At 43.9% G+C, this 13582-nt stretch overlaps 2 protein-coding genes across 4 annotated transcripts in view; one reads left to right on the top strand and one right to left on the bottom strand.

The window, feature by feature from the left end:
- CUNH7orf50 (chromosome unknown C7orf50 homolog) overlaps window positions 1–13582 on the top strand; it is a 97395-nt gene that overhangs the window by 45175 nt on the left and 38638 nt on the right. The window lies entirely within an intron of this gene.
- The window catches only part of GPR146 (G protein-coupled receptor 146), a 33524-nt gene that overhangs the window by 5854 nt on the left and 14088 nt on the right, over window positions 1–13582 (bottom strand). The window contains exon 3 of one of the 3 annotated variants that reach the window (XM_042864812.1): window positions 4858–4965. The exons of 1 other annotated variant lie outside the window; for it this stretch is intronic. The gene's annotated coding sequence lies outside the window, so the exon portion shown is untranslated. One more of the 3 variants, XR_006177703.1, reaches the window with a different exon arrangement.

The raw sequence follows: 13582 nt of genomic DNA, 5'->3' as shown, positions 1-13582 counted from the left end.
AAGTAAAGCTAGATTGTCCAGGTTAGATGAGAGGGGAAAAATGCTGCAGTGCAGGCAAGTAAGGAACCGAATATTCTTTTTTTGTGTGGCTGCTGAGCTGCTATTGTTTGGAATATAATGATATGGCTCAGATAAAATGCTTTAAACATTAGTGTAGAAGAAAATCCTGCTTGATACTGGGTGCTGGGCTGAGAAAAACAGGCCTCTGCCAACCCCATCATTTGCGTCTTCGTGGTGCAATCATTGACCAGTTTGACGGGTGGTATGCTTATAATTGATATCAGTTTCATTTTATAATGTAGTTGATCCCATGCAGTACAACGTGAAGGAAGCCATGAGTGGATTACAGTAATAACTGATGCATAAAGTAGCATTAAATCTGACATCCTGCCTGGGATGCTTAAAGCATACAAACAAAAGAGCAGGAGCAGATCAGTGGGGGTGGGGTGGTTTTCTTCCTCTTGCAGTACCGCTTTCCGTTCCGGTCCTGGCAGAGGGAGCACGAGGTTCTTCAGATGATACTCGTCATTTCTTTCTTCTCTCATTCCTATGGGACTTCCTGGGCTGCCTTCGATGCATTCTTAGGCATGTCAAGCCAGCAACGAGAACGGAATTCTCAGAAAGGATGGGTGTATTTCCGTCACATGTGGAGTGAGCACACAGTTGCTCAGGCTTCTGAAGTCACTCTTCTCACTGTGCGTCGGTCATCCTTTGAGATTGCTCGCCCATCTCACTGCTTTTTCACAAATTCTAAACAAACATCTGCCTGAGAACACTTCACAATTCAGCTCCTTCCCATGGGCCCCGCTCTTGTGAAGTCTTTTGCTGTTCTGCAGATGGTTTGCGACCACTGTAATCTGTTTGTTCCTTTATTCCATAGACAGCATCATTGTGGTAAATCATTGCATTGCAGCTCCAGCATAATTCAGAGCCCACTTCTGCTGCCTGGTAGCAACCTACCAACCGTAAATGCAGTTTTTCACTTCCCTTTCAATGTTTTCTTTACATTATTCTATTACTACTGTATAAATACATGTAGTGCCCTCCAAATGCAAAATATTAACAAAGTCCCATTAGCACACTTTGTTTAGATTGTTAATCTCTTTCCTTGGGAACCTGAGTTCACTTAAGGGCACATCAGAGCTAAGCTGTCTGCAGATTGCCCTCACAGATCAGTATGCATCAGGTGAGTTCAGGTGCTCCTTTGGAAGAAAAAGGAAAATTTATTTTTAGCTAATGGCAAAGTAAAGCTTGTGAGGGAGAGGTAGCCCTGCACTAAGGGCACTGCAGATTGTACAGGAGGAGCCCTGTGTGCAGACACAGCTGCTGTCTGCCAGGCACATCTGCCTTCATGCAGTTAAGAACCCGGCCCCAGCAAGAGCTGCACTGCCAGCAGTGCTCTGCATGCTCAGCAGCTGCTGCCCAGGGCTCCGCAGGGGTTAACTCTGTCACTTGCTGGCTGTCCCTTATCTTAGTGCCCAAATATCAGATGAGTGAATCTGACTGCTCTCATGCTCCACCTCTTCCTGACTTTCCTTTATCTCTGAATTCCAACAGAGCATCTGCCTGCAAATCTCACCTTCCCTTGTCTGTACCATCTGTGTGTGATGGGGAGGGCTTTGCCACAGAGCAAAGTGCATCTCCTAATGCACACTGAGTGTCTTGTGGCATGAGGTGGGGTCTCTTTCTGCTTGTACAGGAAGACAGGAAGGCCAACCTGCCCAGCACAGTGCATGACATGGATCAGCTCAGATAGTGGCTACCAGCATTTGAAACACAGATGTTCTTTTTTTGTGTGTGTGTAAAGATCAGATCATGGAGACATATATATATAAATACTAACTTGAGGAAAGAGAAAATTACAAAGCATCTTTATGCTAAATATCTTCACTTAGATCACAGGTTTGCACAAGGTTGAATCTCTGAATCTCCAGCATTACTCAGGATTGCAGGAGCAAGCAGTGCCTATGAGCCGAGTGTTATGATTTAAATCAGCATCACCCTGTTAAAGAAGACCAGTCCTTGCCTATCAAAATTAGGGTGAACTATCCCTATTCTTTGTGGGCTGAGCTTGCTGCAGGGCAGTGTGAGAGGCTGGGATCCTGCTGGGATGGCTGTGAGTGAGCCCTTATCTTAACCTTTGTTGCTGGCTTCTCCCATGCTCAGGGCTTGTGATGGGAAATGCTGCTCAGAGCTGGCAGCATGGAAGCATTCTCTGCAGGCATTCTCCTGCCTGAATGGCAGGAAGCACAGATGGTAGTTTTCCTGGAAGCTCTAACATCATGCCATTTCCAACTAGAGGCACATGTGAAAGCCAACACCGTGTCTGATCAACAAGGCATCGTGTTGGCTGCGGAGGAATCTCTTGTGAAACACTCAGGTTTCTCGTAAATGCAGAAATATTGACATAGCTCTTTTCAAGATAACAGTAAGTATGAGACCGGTTTGAGTCTGGAGTTTGAAGAGAACAGTCTGCCCCTTAGCAGAGCTCTACTATGGCTGAAATGGCTTCAAGATTTGTCACATCCGTTGACGATAAACAGATACCTTCCTGATAATTGTCAGCTAAAGTCTGAGACCTCTTGTTCCTGACACTCCTGTGGCTTTTGATTTCTTTTGCTCGGTGAAGGAAATGCCATTTTCCAGCTGCCTCCTTGAGATGAACTGGCACATGTACTGATTTAGTTGTACTCCACTTGTAATTGCTGAATACAGTATTTTAACTGAAGGTTTTAGGAGGGCTAGTATAATATTAATGCTGATGTTAGGATGACTGTTCTTATGAAGATCTGGAGTAGGAATTTCATTTACAAGGAGCTTGAAATTAATCAAGGCATCTCATTGGCACAGAAGGTTTGGATTTGTCCACCTATTGCTTGTCTGCTGCAGCTCCCCTCTCCACTACACCAGCACTGGGGGGTTTGCCTGCTGTTCATCAACATTTTCAGTTGATTGATAGTGTTAATCACTTACAGGGCTCCCTGCAGCACTACATGTATGGAACAATCCATCAGACTCCATGAAGGCAGCGCTGACCCTGATGGCTGACTGCTGTAGGACGTTTGCTGGGCACTGGAGACGTGGCAGTGCTCAGTTTGCCTTCACAGGTGTGCAGGTGGGAGTTGCTTCCCACCAAGTGTGCAAAGGAGTCTTGGGGCTCAGTAACCCAGGGTTCTCCATATGGATTCTCTCATTGCAGAAACATCAGTGATATACTTATGGTGAGGGTACTACCTGTGACACCTGCTAGCCCGTGTTCTGTCCAGCCCACAGGATTTTGAGAAGCACTGGTTAAGGTTTTTACACGTCCCTGGGAGGACAGCCCAATAAATGACATCAAATAGGGGCTACTGCTTACTAATTGTAGTGATTCACATACCATGAAGGAGTTAACAGTGATTTGTCCTTTGAGCAGATTTAGGTGTAAGTATACATTTTAAGAAACCTTCCAAGGCACAACCTCTGCAGCAGATTTTGTTAATTGTTACTGCAGAGCTGTATAAAGCCTTGATTATAAATGCACCTTGAGTGTCTGCTTCCTTCTGTGCTAATGGGTGGAAGCCTGAGGAGTAATTAGTTTGTCACAGAGCCAGTTTCTTAGTAATGATTGATAAATGGTTGTTGTTACATGGCCCACAGATACAGGGTGCATACCAGCACTACAGCAGTGTTTGTAGGAGGTTGCTGGAGCTGCCCACTCCATCCTGATGTACGTGAGCTCTGTGTTTTGGCTGCTGTGGAAAATACGCTGCGATTCTGAGAAAGTCTTATGTGCTGTTCAGACCCAGAAGGGAGCAGCTAAAGTGAATCATTCTGATGTACAGATCGTGAAGGCAGACATTCACATGAATCTCTTTGTCCAGACATTTGATTAACTTCTTTTTGTTCATAATTTCAGAATCGATTCAAATTCTGTTGGAATCCACAGGACGCTGCTTTGGCTTAAATCACTGGGCCAATCAAATACGTTCAGAACGCGATGCTGGTGTAAGAAATAGCGTGCTGCCTTTTTATGCTGCTTTAGCATTTATATGAAAGGGACGTAAAGTTCAGCAGGCAGAGCCCTAAAGCGAAGTAGGTCTTGTGCTAAGTGCAGTAGAAAACAGATTTGCAAATATTGTGGTGATTGGCATAGCTGAAAATGCTTATGGAGGCTGAAAAGGACAGCAGTCATTCTGCTTATTCAGAGCTTCTGCTGAAAGCAGGAAATTTCTGCTGCTTTGATGTTTGCCTTTGGCTTACCTTCTTTTATAATATAAATGAAAATGCAGCTTAATTGTAATTAATTAGTTAATTAGCAGTGTCTTTTAGCTGCTTTGCAGTAGTTTTTCACAGTATGGTTTGCTGCATGCTTTTTTACTGTGCCATGAATAGAAGATTCACAAGTACCTCACTTTCACTGGCAACTTTGCTTCTTTATTAAAGACTGATCAGATTAATATCTGATCGATTTCTCTGCTATATCTCTGCCGTACCATTCAGGATTTAATATAAAGTAAATAATTAAGATCTCATATATTCAGAACAACTATAAGAAAAACTTAGAAGCACATACTTATACAAAGAAAAAGCAGTAAGTGAGAAGCCCAGCATAATGAGTAAGAGAGTGAAAACTGCTGTGCTTAAAGAAGCCCTCTGTGACTTTCTTTTGGACGAGCAGGTCTAAGTAGCAGGATGGCACAATTTATACATCAATGTTTTTCCTGAAGAGCTGCTCTCTAAAAACTGACCACTGCTTTGTAACGGTGGAGCCGTTCATTTGCACCAACCCAAAGCTCGTACGCATTAACATGAATTGTTCCCAGACTCAGAAAGAAAGCAAAAGCATTCCAGAAGGCGAACTATTAAGAATCTCACCTGGTAGGCACTGCCCTGCTGTTCCTTGAAGGCTGGCAGAAACATTTTGTCCATCAAGTCAGAACCCTTCCAAGGTAAGCTCAGCAGAAACTCCGACCTCTCATTTCTCTAGCAAGAGTAAACAATAGGGAGGCTTAGCAGCAGGCTGCACCAGCCCTGTTCATGGCACCGAGTCTGTATTTACATGTGACTTCCCCTGCACATACATACACATAATCCTTTAAGCTTCAGCTGCACGCTGCTATTGGCGGAGAGGGTGGTTGCAAAACCGCAGTGATATCGCGGTGCAGTGGTGGCAGAGGGGTGCAGGGGTGCTGGGCACAGGGCCCAGTGCTGCCAGAAGGTCTGTTCTGTGTGCCACCGTGTCACCACGCAAGGGTTTTGTTGTTGTTTCTGAAGTACAAACTGGAAGGATGTGACTGTGGTTCAGGAATAGCCCAGCCCTTGCTAGAGTTGCATAACCAGCGACAAATAGTGTCTGCATCCATTGGAGGAGCTGCTTTTGTACCAGAAAGGACTTTTTACCAGGGAAGTAGCTATTCTGCAAGGCCGTGCGTGCCAACAGCAGAGCAAACCCTGGGCACAGTGAGCTGAACTTCCCTTACAGCTCTCCCAGCTGTATTTGTCAGGAGCCAAACCCTGCCCAGCTCTGCAAAGCACTGCTGTGCAGCAGAAGCCTGCAGCATCCAGCTGGCTTGGGAGTTTAAACAGAAAGCTGCGTTAGACCTGAAGCAGAGCCAACCTGTATTTGAAAAAATACTAAAATATAAACCTCAGAATTATTTTAAGCATTCAGAAAGAACGCTTTCATTAAAAAAAAAAGAAAAGAAAAAAGGAAAATGCTTCATTATTCTTACTTTAACGAGATTGTAGGTGAATGTAAATTCCTTTCATTTGAATAAAAAGAGTGTAATATCATGATTCTGTGTGCTTAGCTTGAATACAAATTGCCGCTAAATAATTTGCTTTGTAAAACTGTAATGAAGAATTAATTTATATTTTTCTCCCTGCCCACAGCAGAGAAGCGTAGTGGATGCTTTTCCTTGTTAACCCAAAAGGAGCTGACGCCTAAAATGAATGATGAATGTGTACATAATACACATGTATGTCTGCACCCTGCTCTGCGATGCTGCAAAGTGGAGGCACGGCGTGTTTGAAGTGCTGTCATCTCTGACAGCTGCTACAAACTGACGGGCAGTTCTGCTCTGATTTTCTATTTGTGGCAGCTAAGTGAGACAAAGACAAACAAGTTCAGTTTTGTTCACCAAGGTTGATCTTTTAGGAGTGCTTGGAACAGTAATTCAGCTTTAGGTAGAGCCACTGCTCAGGAGGGATTAAGCAATTCACAAGGGTAACGTAGAAGTAGTTATTGAGGACTGTGGTTGGTAGGGTATTGCTTGTGTGAGCTGAAGTGGTTTTGTTCAAGCATCACTGTGGCATCAATGAATTTAGTGTGTGTGTGTGTGGGCCTTTGCTACCCATGTGGAAGTTGTCTATAAGGAATAGTTTTAACTGGAAGGGTTGTCAGAACCTCAGCGTGCTTTGAGTCCAAGCTGACATCACGGTGCCTTCGGAGGATTGCAAACAGCCCTCACTGGTATTTGATAGAGAGGCTGCAATGTGGGCAGTTATCTCCTTGTTCCATTGCACAGATGCTTGCAGTCACCGATGGATGCTTTTTCCTGTTTTTCAGTGTAAGTGTTGAACTGAGAAGTAATGTGAAGGGAATCTACTCAGGACTTGTGTTATCTGTGTTTTACCTTAGTATGAGAATTCAGCAAGTTCATATTTGGCTTAACGTGCCCAAAAATGCTTTGGTAGTTACCTAAAATAAATAAATTGTATCTGCAAATCAGCTGAAGCAAGCAAGACTTCCCAGCAAATATCAGACGAGTTGCTTTAGAGATGTCTTTTGTATGAGCACAGCTTTTTGCCCCTTAAAGGAGAGCACAGTTGTACCTGAGCTGCAGCACAGTGGTTGCACACTAATCCTTCACCAGCAGTGCCTGCTTTGGGCATTTCAAGCAGCTTCTCCCAGGGCTGTGGTGAAGCTGGCAGCCCTGCTTGTAGCATCAGCAGCTTGGTTTCAAAAAGGACCACAAAGCTGTACTTTCGAGGGTGCCTCACAAGCAGCTCAAGCTGCTGAGACAGGTGCCTGACTTTAATATTCCTAACGCCGGCTCCATTGGTAAGGGAGCAGTGCAGAGCAGTTGGAGAGCAGTGACAGCATCTGCCCCATCACAGCGCCTTCCCCAGCTGACGTGACTCAGGATGCTGATGTGGTTTTAGTGACAATCCCTCAGACCTGCTAACCCAGCTAATTCCCAGCGGCTTTCTGGGAGCGTTCTGAGCTTGTGATTCATTTCAGTAACATGCTTTTTATTTTTTTTAAGCACAGTGATTTTGTTTCCAAAAACATGGTTGTATGCTGAAAGCATGGGACAGAAACTGATCGTTGCATACAAGTGGGACTGAAAATAACGGGCAAAGCAGGAAGGAGTGCTTCTGCCTTTTCTGTTCAGGGGATTCTTCACTCAGGCTCATTTATACCTGACCTCTAATCTGCACGGCCAGAGCGCTGACACGCACTGCTGTGTGGATGTCTGAGGGACCACAGTGGTGTTTGTCTGCGTGTTTTATTTCTGCATACTTTGGATAATTGTATGAGCTATTGTTTGAAAACGTCATTAGATATTAAGTCAGTTTAGTTAACCATTGTGTGCTAATCCAAACATGCAGAATATAATACCCTGCTCCTGACCTTTCCCTGCCACCGGACTCTCAGAAGTTCTTCCTTCTGCAGACCTCAGGTGGTTGTGGAGGGGAACAGCTTTCCTCCTCTGCTTGCTCTGCAGAGACCACAGGTCTTGCACCTGCAGGTGCTACGGCTTGCTTCCCAGCACGGGGAAATAGCACAGGTGCTGTTTAAGCAGGGCAGAAGTACAGGCCAGGGCTGTCCTTGATAAATAGTGGGGTGCAGCTCCTTGTCCTTAAACACTTAAAAAAATCTTAGACCTAAAGCAGCAGGGTTGCATGCAGGGCTGCAGGCAGCTACAGGATTTCACAGCCAGCTGACCATGAAGCACCTCCTTGCTTCCAGGGTCTGCTCAATTGAACATTACCTCTCAACGCCCTCCAGATTATGGGGAAAATTACTGCACAGAAATCTTTTAAGATAAGGCTACGGTTGAGAAACTATCTTTTAAATGATATTAATTTAAAAATAGAACCACCATAATATGCTTCAAACTTCAGGAGTCAGTTAAAGCATCATTCCCTCTAGTTATTCATTTTCATATTGACACTTCTGCTCTAAGCTGATTTGAAAATACAATTTATTAATGAATCTCTCCCCCAACAGGTATTTTGATTGTATGAATCTATTGTATTTGATGTTAATAGCAAGCTTTAAGGGGAAGAAAAACCAGGGGAAGAATGCTATCAAAATGAATAAAAATTGGACTGTTTGTACCATGAGAAAATGAGGTAATTACAGCTATAAAATCCTGGTCTTCAAGAATGAAAACAAACAGCACACACGCTATGTGGAAATGGGAGAGCCATTATATTAGGATAGATTCCTTGCCATCTTTTCTCCATAATTTTTTTTAATAATGTGGAGATGTTTTTTGTTTGTTTTTTTTTTGTTGTTGTTGTTATTAAGAACTGAAACTGTTGAGAATGTTCCTGGCAGCTTTGCAAGAAGAGAGGGCTCGGTTTGCAAACATTGTAGCCCAGGAAAATATTTGGGAAGCAGTGGTGTTTGGATACTACTGCTAGGAGCAGCTTTCGATGCATTTCTTATGCAGCATTGCAGCCCCCATGGCCAATGGGGGTCCATTTGTTTGTTAACAAATGAAGATTTGTTAGCCTGTCCAATTTGGAGGCAGTCCACTTAAAATTCACTTCCAGGCTTGCTCTTCATTTGAGCATAAAAATGAGAACAAAGGTTTAATGCACCAGCTCCATACCTCACAGTAGCAGCACAGGCTGTTGGGTTCCTTTAATTGATAGCTATTTGGTTTCCTCTGACACAGGTTGGGCTGGTGTTGCACAAACCCTATCAGATCGATCTGTAAAGTACAGCATTTTCTGTGGAGCCTCCAAAATCCTGCTACAGACAGGACTTGTGTCCTGCTCTGACACCCAGTAGAAATAAAAGGCTGGAGTTATATGCCACTGACTTGCTTAATTAATTGCATTTCTCTGTAGTTAACCTCAAAGGGTGGAAAGCATTGCTTTAAAGACGACCCTACAGAACAGGTGAGCGAGCTGCTGCTTGGGTGCCTCTTCAAAGGGGAACACCCAGCAAGGCAGGCAGGAAAGCTGCTCCTGAGCTCCATGCTTCCTCCTGGCAGCCTGGGGCTCACAAGGCAAAATGAGCTGGAAATGGCTCCTTTCTGTTGTTAGTTACACAACCAGCCGCCAGCGAGTAAACCTGGAGGTGGAGCAGCCCTGTGAGGTTCTCTTATTAAGCTGTGCCTGATGTGGGTACTGAAAGCACCTTCCCTACCTGTGGTGGTTTTCCCTTTCTGGCCAAGGGCGAGCCCTGCTGCAATCTCTGGACGAGGAGCCGTGCAGCCAGCTGGAGCACGCAGTCACACAGCACCTGTTGGCCACTCAAACCTTTGCAGTCACTCCAGATTTGCACCTTTCTGCTGAAGCAACAGAACACGGCTTCTTTCTCTCCCTTTCTGTTTGTCATTTTTCTCTCTCCTGCAGCATCGGTGCAGTTGATGAAGAGAAAAACATGAAAATGTGATTTTTTTCAGAACCGTGCAGTTGTTTCTTTAGGATAAGTTGGAGCTCCCAGAATTGTGCCTCCTGCAAATCATCCACTATAAGCCTTGCTTTGAGCTGTTGCACCACATGCCATGTGTTGACCCTAAGCTGCTGCATTGCTGTCTGCTTCCATGGCTGGTTTCTCCCACTGCTCTGTCCATGGCTTTGTTGTGGCTTTGGGACTTCAGTCTGGGATTCGCAAGTTCCCTGTGCTCTGGATTATATAAGTGTGTCTGTGCCCTTCCCTTGTCTTCAGGTGTCAGCAGTAAATGATGATTTAAAGCAGGATTTGGAGGCAGGTTTGAAGGTAGCTGTTGATTTAATTATTCAAAAAGGATCAAAAGGGAATTTATGCATTTAGCACTACCAATTTTTACACTTATGTGCAATTACATCTGCACTAAGTATGAAACTCTGAAATGTCGTCTGTGCTCAACTTGTACAAGACTTTGTCATTAGCACTGTAAGAATTAAGTCAGCTCCTGTAATCAGCAGCAGCAAATATTGTCAGACAATGTATAATGGAAATCTGTGAGAGCCAATATTTAATGTCTTCAAATGAGAAAAGCATCCAGGGTAACTTTTGAAATCACTTCACTTGAATTCAGTATATATTCAAAAAATGTTAAGGTAAATACTATGGTATTTTTATCTGATAGCTTAGAATTAATCTTTGGATTACTTTATTATTTTTTTTTTTCCCCAAGAAAGAACGTTTGAGTAATGGAGAAACAGGGGATTCATATTGCTATCACCCTAAAACATGACACCGAGAGAAGAATGAGTTAGAAATAATTCCATTTTCATGTTTAAACCATTTGAATCCCAAATGCTTCTAATTTAAATGCTGTAGGCCTTAATGCTGCAAGTTAACTTTGGGTCGTTTAATACATATATAAAAACCAGGACAAAAGCCCACTGCAATGTGTTGGTCTGCCGTGGTCTGGGCTTCCCTCCCACAGCTGCTTCCAGGGCTTTTCTTTATTGCTGAGCATTTCAGAGTGCTGCTTCCAACTCAGTTATGTGTATGTTAAGTAAATGACAGAGCAGCACCAAACTTCAGACCATCAGTAGATTTCCTTTGCTGCGTTTGGGAGATCTCTGATGTTTCTAAAGCTCACTGCTGGCTAATCACAGAACATTCATCAGTTTAAACCAAATTCAAAGAGTATCACAAAGTTACACCTGCTGAAGTCTGTAATTAAAGTGACTTAATCTCTAGCAATCTCTACATACATAGGCAGAAAGTAGCTGTCTTTAAAATGTACTTTGAACTGCCATTCATCTGGAAATCAAAGATTTGTAAATGAAACTTGGTGTGCTAGACGTGATGAAGTTGGACTGGAATGCCTTCTTGTTGGCATAGCCTGGTTTTCCTGGTGCTGCCAGCCCTGGGAGTGTGTTCTTATTGAGAATTATTTATAGAGGGTGAACATTAAAAGGCTCTCTAAAAATAAATGTATCAACCATATATCATCTGAAAAGTATTCAAATATAGATTTGGGCACGTAGTCGAGAGCTGCTGCTCCCATTAGTAAGTACTTTTCTGCCATTAAGCAATTGCGGTGTCTAATTAGTTGTTATTTTGAGGTGTGATTATGAAACTTGTATTTCTTCTTATTTTCGTTTTGTTTTGTTTTAAATCTGGTGAAGTGGGTCAGACAACTGAATGCTGTGTAATGATAATCCTTTCTCCTTCCTGGGTCCTGTCATTAGCTGGATCTGCTTAATTCAGCCCTCCTTCCTTGCTGGCAGTGGCAACAGATGGCCTTCACTTTCTTTTCTGTGTTAAAAAGAGGTTGGAAGGTTCCATCTCCTCAGCATTAAAGGCTGATCTTGGGATCACTGAGGTTGGAAAAGGTGACTGAGATCAGCCACTCCAACCTGTAGCCCATCACCCCATGGCCTTTGTTTGCTGGGGACTCTTTAGCATTGGTTCCTCCTTTTTCTCAGTTCTCAGGCTTTCACCTACAGACGTTCCCCAGTATTACTGAACAAATGTATGGACGTTCTTGTCCCTATGCTTTGTCTGCTACAGATGTGCTGAGCTCAGTTACTACCAGCAGTGAGTGCAATGGAGCCCAAAGGGAGATGAGCATTTCTTGATAACGCGGCGTTCTCAGACATCAGCTCTGAGATGTTTCAGACATTTGGTTTTGATTTTCCTTGACTGCCTGCAGAGCTCACCAAACTCGTTTGGGCTGAGAGGAACAAGGCAGTGCAAAGAGCTTTGGCTTGCTTTAAATGTGGGTAGTCGTGCTGTTAGGATGCAGTTACATTCTCAAACACTGTGTGCTTGGCTCCTTTCTTTTCTCTCTTTTTTTTTTTTAGACACTTTCCCTTTATACTCTGTTTTGTTTAGAGTGATAACTTTACAACGTTTTTGTTTGGGATGCTGTTATCTCTTGTTTATAAACTTTTGAAGGAGACAATTACGTGTGTCCTTCCTGGGGTCTAATTCTACTCTAATGTAAAGGACCCACCGCAGCAGTTGAGGAATCCTGGTGCTTTGCCCCAGGAAAATGAGAGCTAACACCTCTCAGAGCTGCACTCAGGGAAGGGAGCTGAGCGTCAGCTTTATATCTCCTTATGCAAAAAAAGCCCTTTGTGTAATTCTGCTATGCAAAGGCATGGGGAGTTTTTCATGGCTTTAGCATCTGGCTAGCGAGCTCACACTGCTTCAGCTGTGTCCTGCAGGTAAGGAGCCTCTTCTGGGCCAACTTCAGCTTCTGGAATGCCAGACTTACTACTGTTTTTTGTAACAATGGCCCCTAAAAATGCACTGAATGCATTTATGATTGGACTTCAGTGACGAATTTGAATGAGAAGCTTGTCTTGTTCTAGCTGATATCTTACTCAATATATCCCTTCTGTCGTTATACACGGAGCAGACTGGATGGTGATTGTGGTTGAGTATTTTAAAGTAATAGAAAACAGACAGAAAAAAATTGTTGCATGTTTAAAAAAATCATAAAATGAAAGAGGAAGTGCATCATTTATTATAACACCATGTAGACTAATGAAAAACATGCTGTGCGCTGGAAATTTGTAAAGAGCTGAGCTCCAAAAGTTTCCATTCCCAAAAATGCCTCGGGGCCTCCGGCTGTAAGCTTGTGGCTAAAGAGGCCCTATGGTAAACTGACATAAAAAGTAACTACTCCATAAACATTCAGCTCCTGTTTCACAATAGCTGGAAATAAGTTTTTAGAAAGTGTTGCCTGTTGATACTGACTATACTTTATCAAAGTGAAAGGAAGGGAGGCGGTGCGTTCACGGCTTGAGCATCAAATCGGGATTTAAACAGTGGGGAGATGGTTGTTGGGTGCAGAAGTGTTGTGTTCGTTGTGCAGAGGAGAAAATGAAGAAGTCAGAGTGGTTTGCTGAGCTGCAGAGCTGCACTCGGTGCTGGCAGGGCCGGTGTTAGCATTAAATGATTCCTGGCTCTGGTCCTTGGCTCATTAAGCAGCGAGAGCAGCGCGCTCTGGGCAGCCTTTGTCAGCGCGTAAAAGCCTTTCATGTGAGCTGTGGGCTTCCAGTGTTAGCTGCTGTGGTGGCCTGCTGGTGGAGGTGGGGAGGAGAGCATGACTGCCTCCATTCCTTCTTGGCAGGGAGGACAAGCAGCTCGCAGAGGTGATGCCAATTCACTCCTCCAGGTGCTGATGTTCCTCCAGTCTATTTCTGCAGTTTCTCTGGATTTCGGGACTTCTCTTGAGTCCTTGAGTGCCTGAGGATCATCGGCTGCATCCCCCAAGTCTAAATTTCCCAAAGCTATAGCTGTAGGACATTGGAGGAATCTCTGTATGAGCCTACATGGGCGACCTGTTTGAGCTCTGAGGAGGAGGTGCAGCTGGGAGTGAACAGCAGCTGCCTTCACTAACCCCTCCAGGGGGACTGAGTGAATTTGACAGTACAACTTCACAGAAGTAAATAGAAAATAGAAATC

The sequence above is a fragment of the Lagopus leucura genome, unplaced genomic scaffold, assembly GCF_019238085.1.
Source record: "Lagopus leucura isolate 7727_CA_CO unplaced genomic scaffold, USGS_WTPT01 Super-Scaffold_760, whole genome shotgun sequence".
Taxonomy (NCBI): domain Eukaryota; kingdom Metazoa; phylum Chordata; class Aves; order Galliformes; family Phasianidae; genus Lagopus; species Lagopus leucura.
The sequence above is the reverse complement of the archived record's forward strand: the minus strand, read 5'-3'. Positions and strand labels throughout refer to the sequence as shown.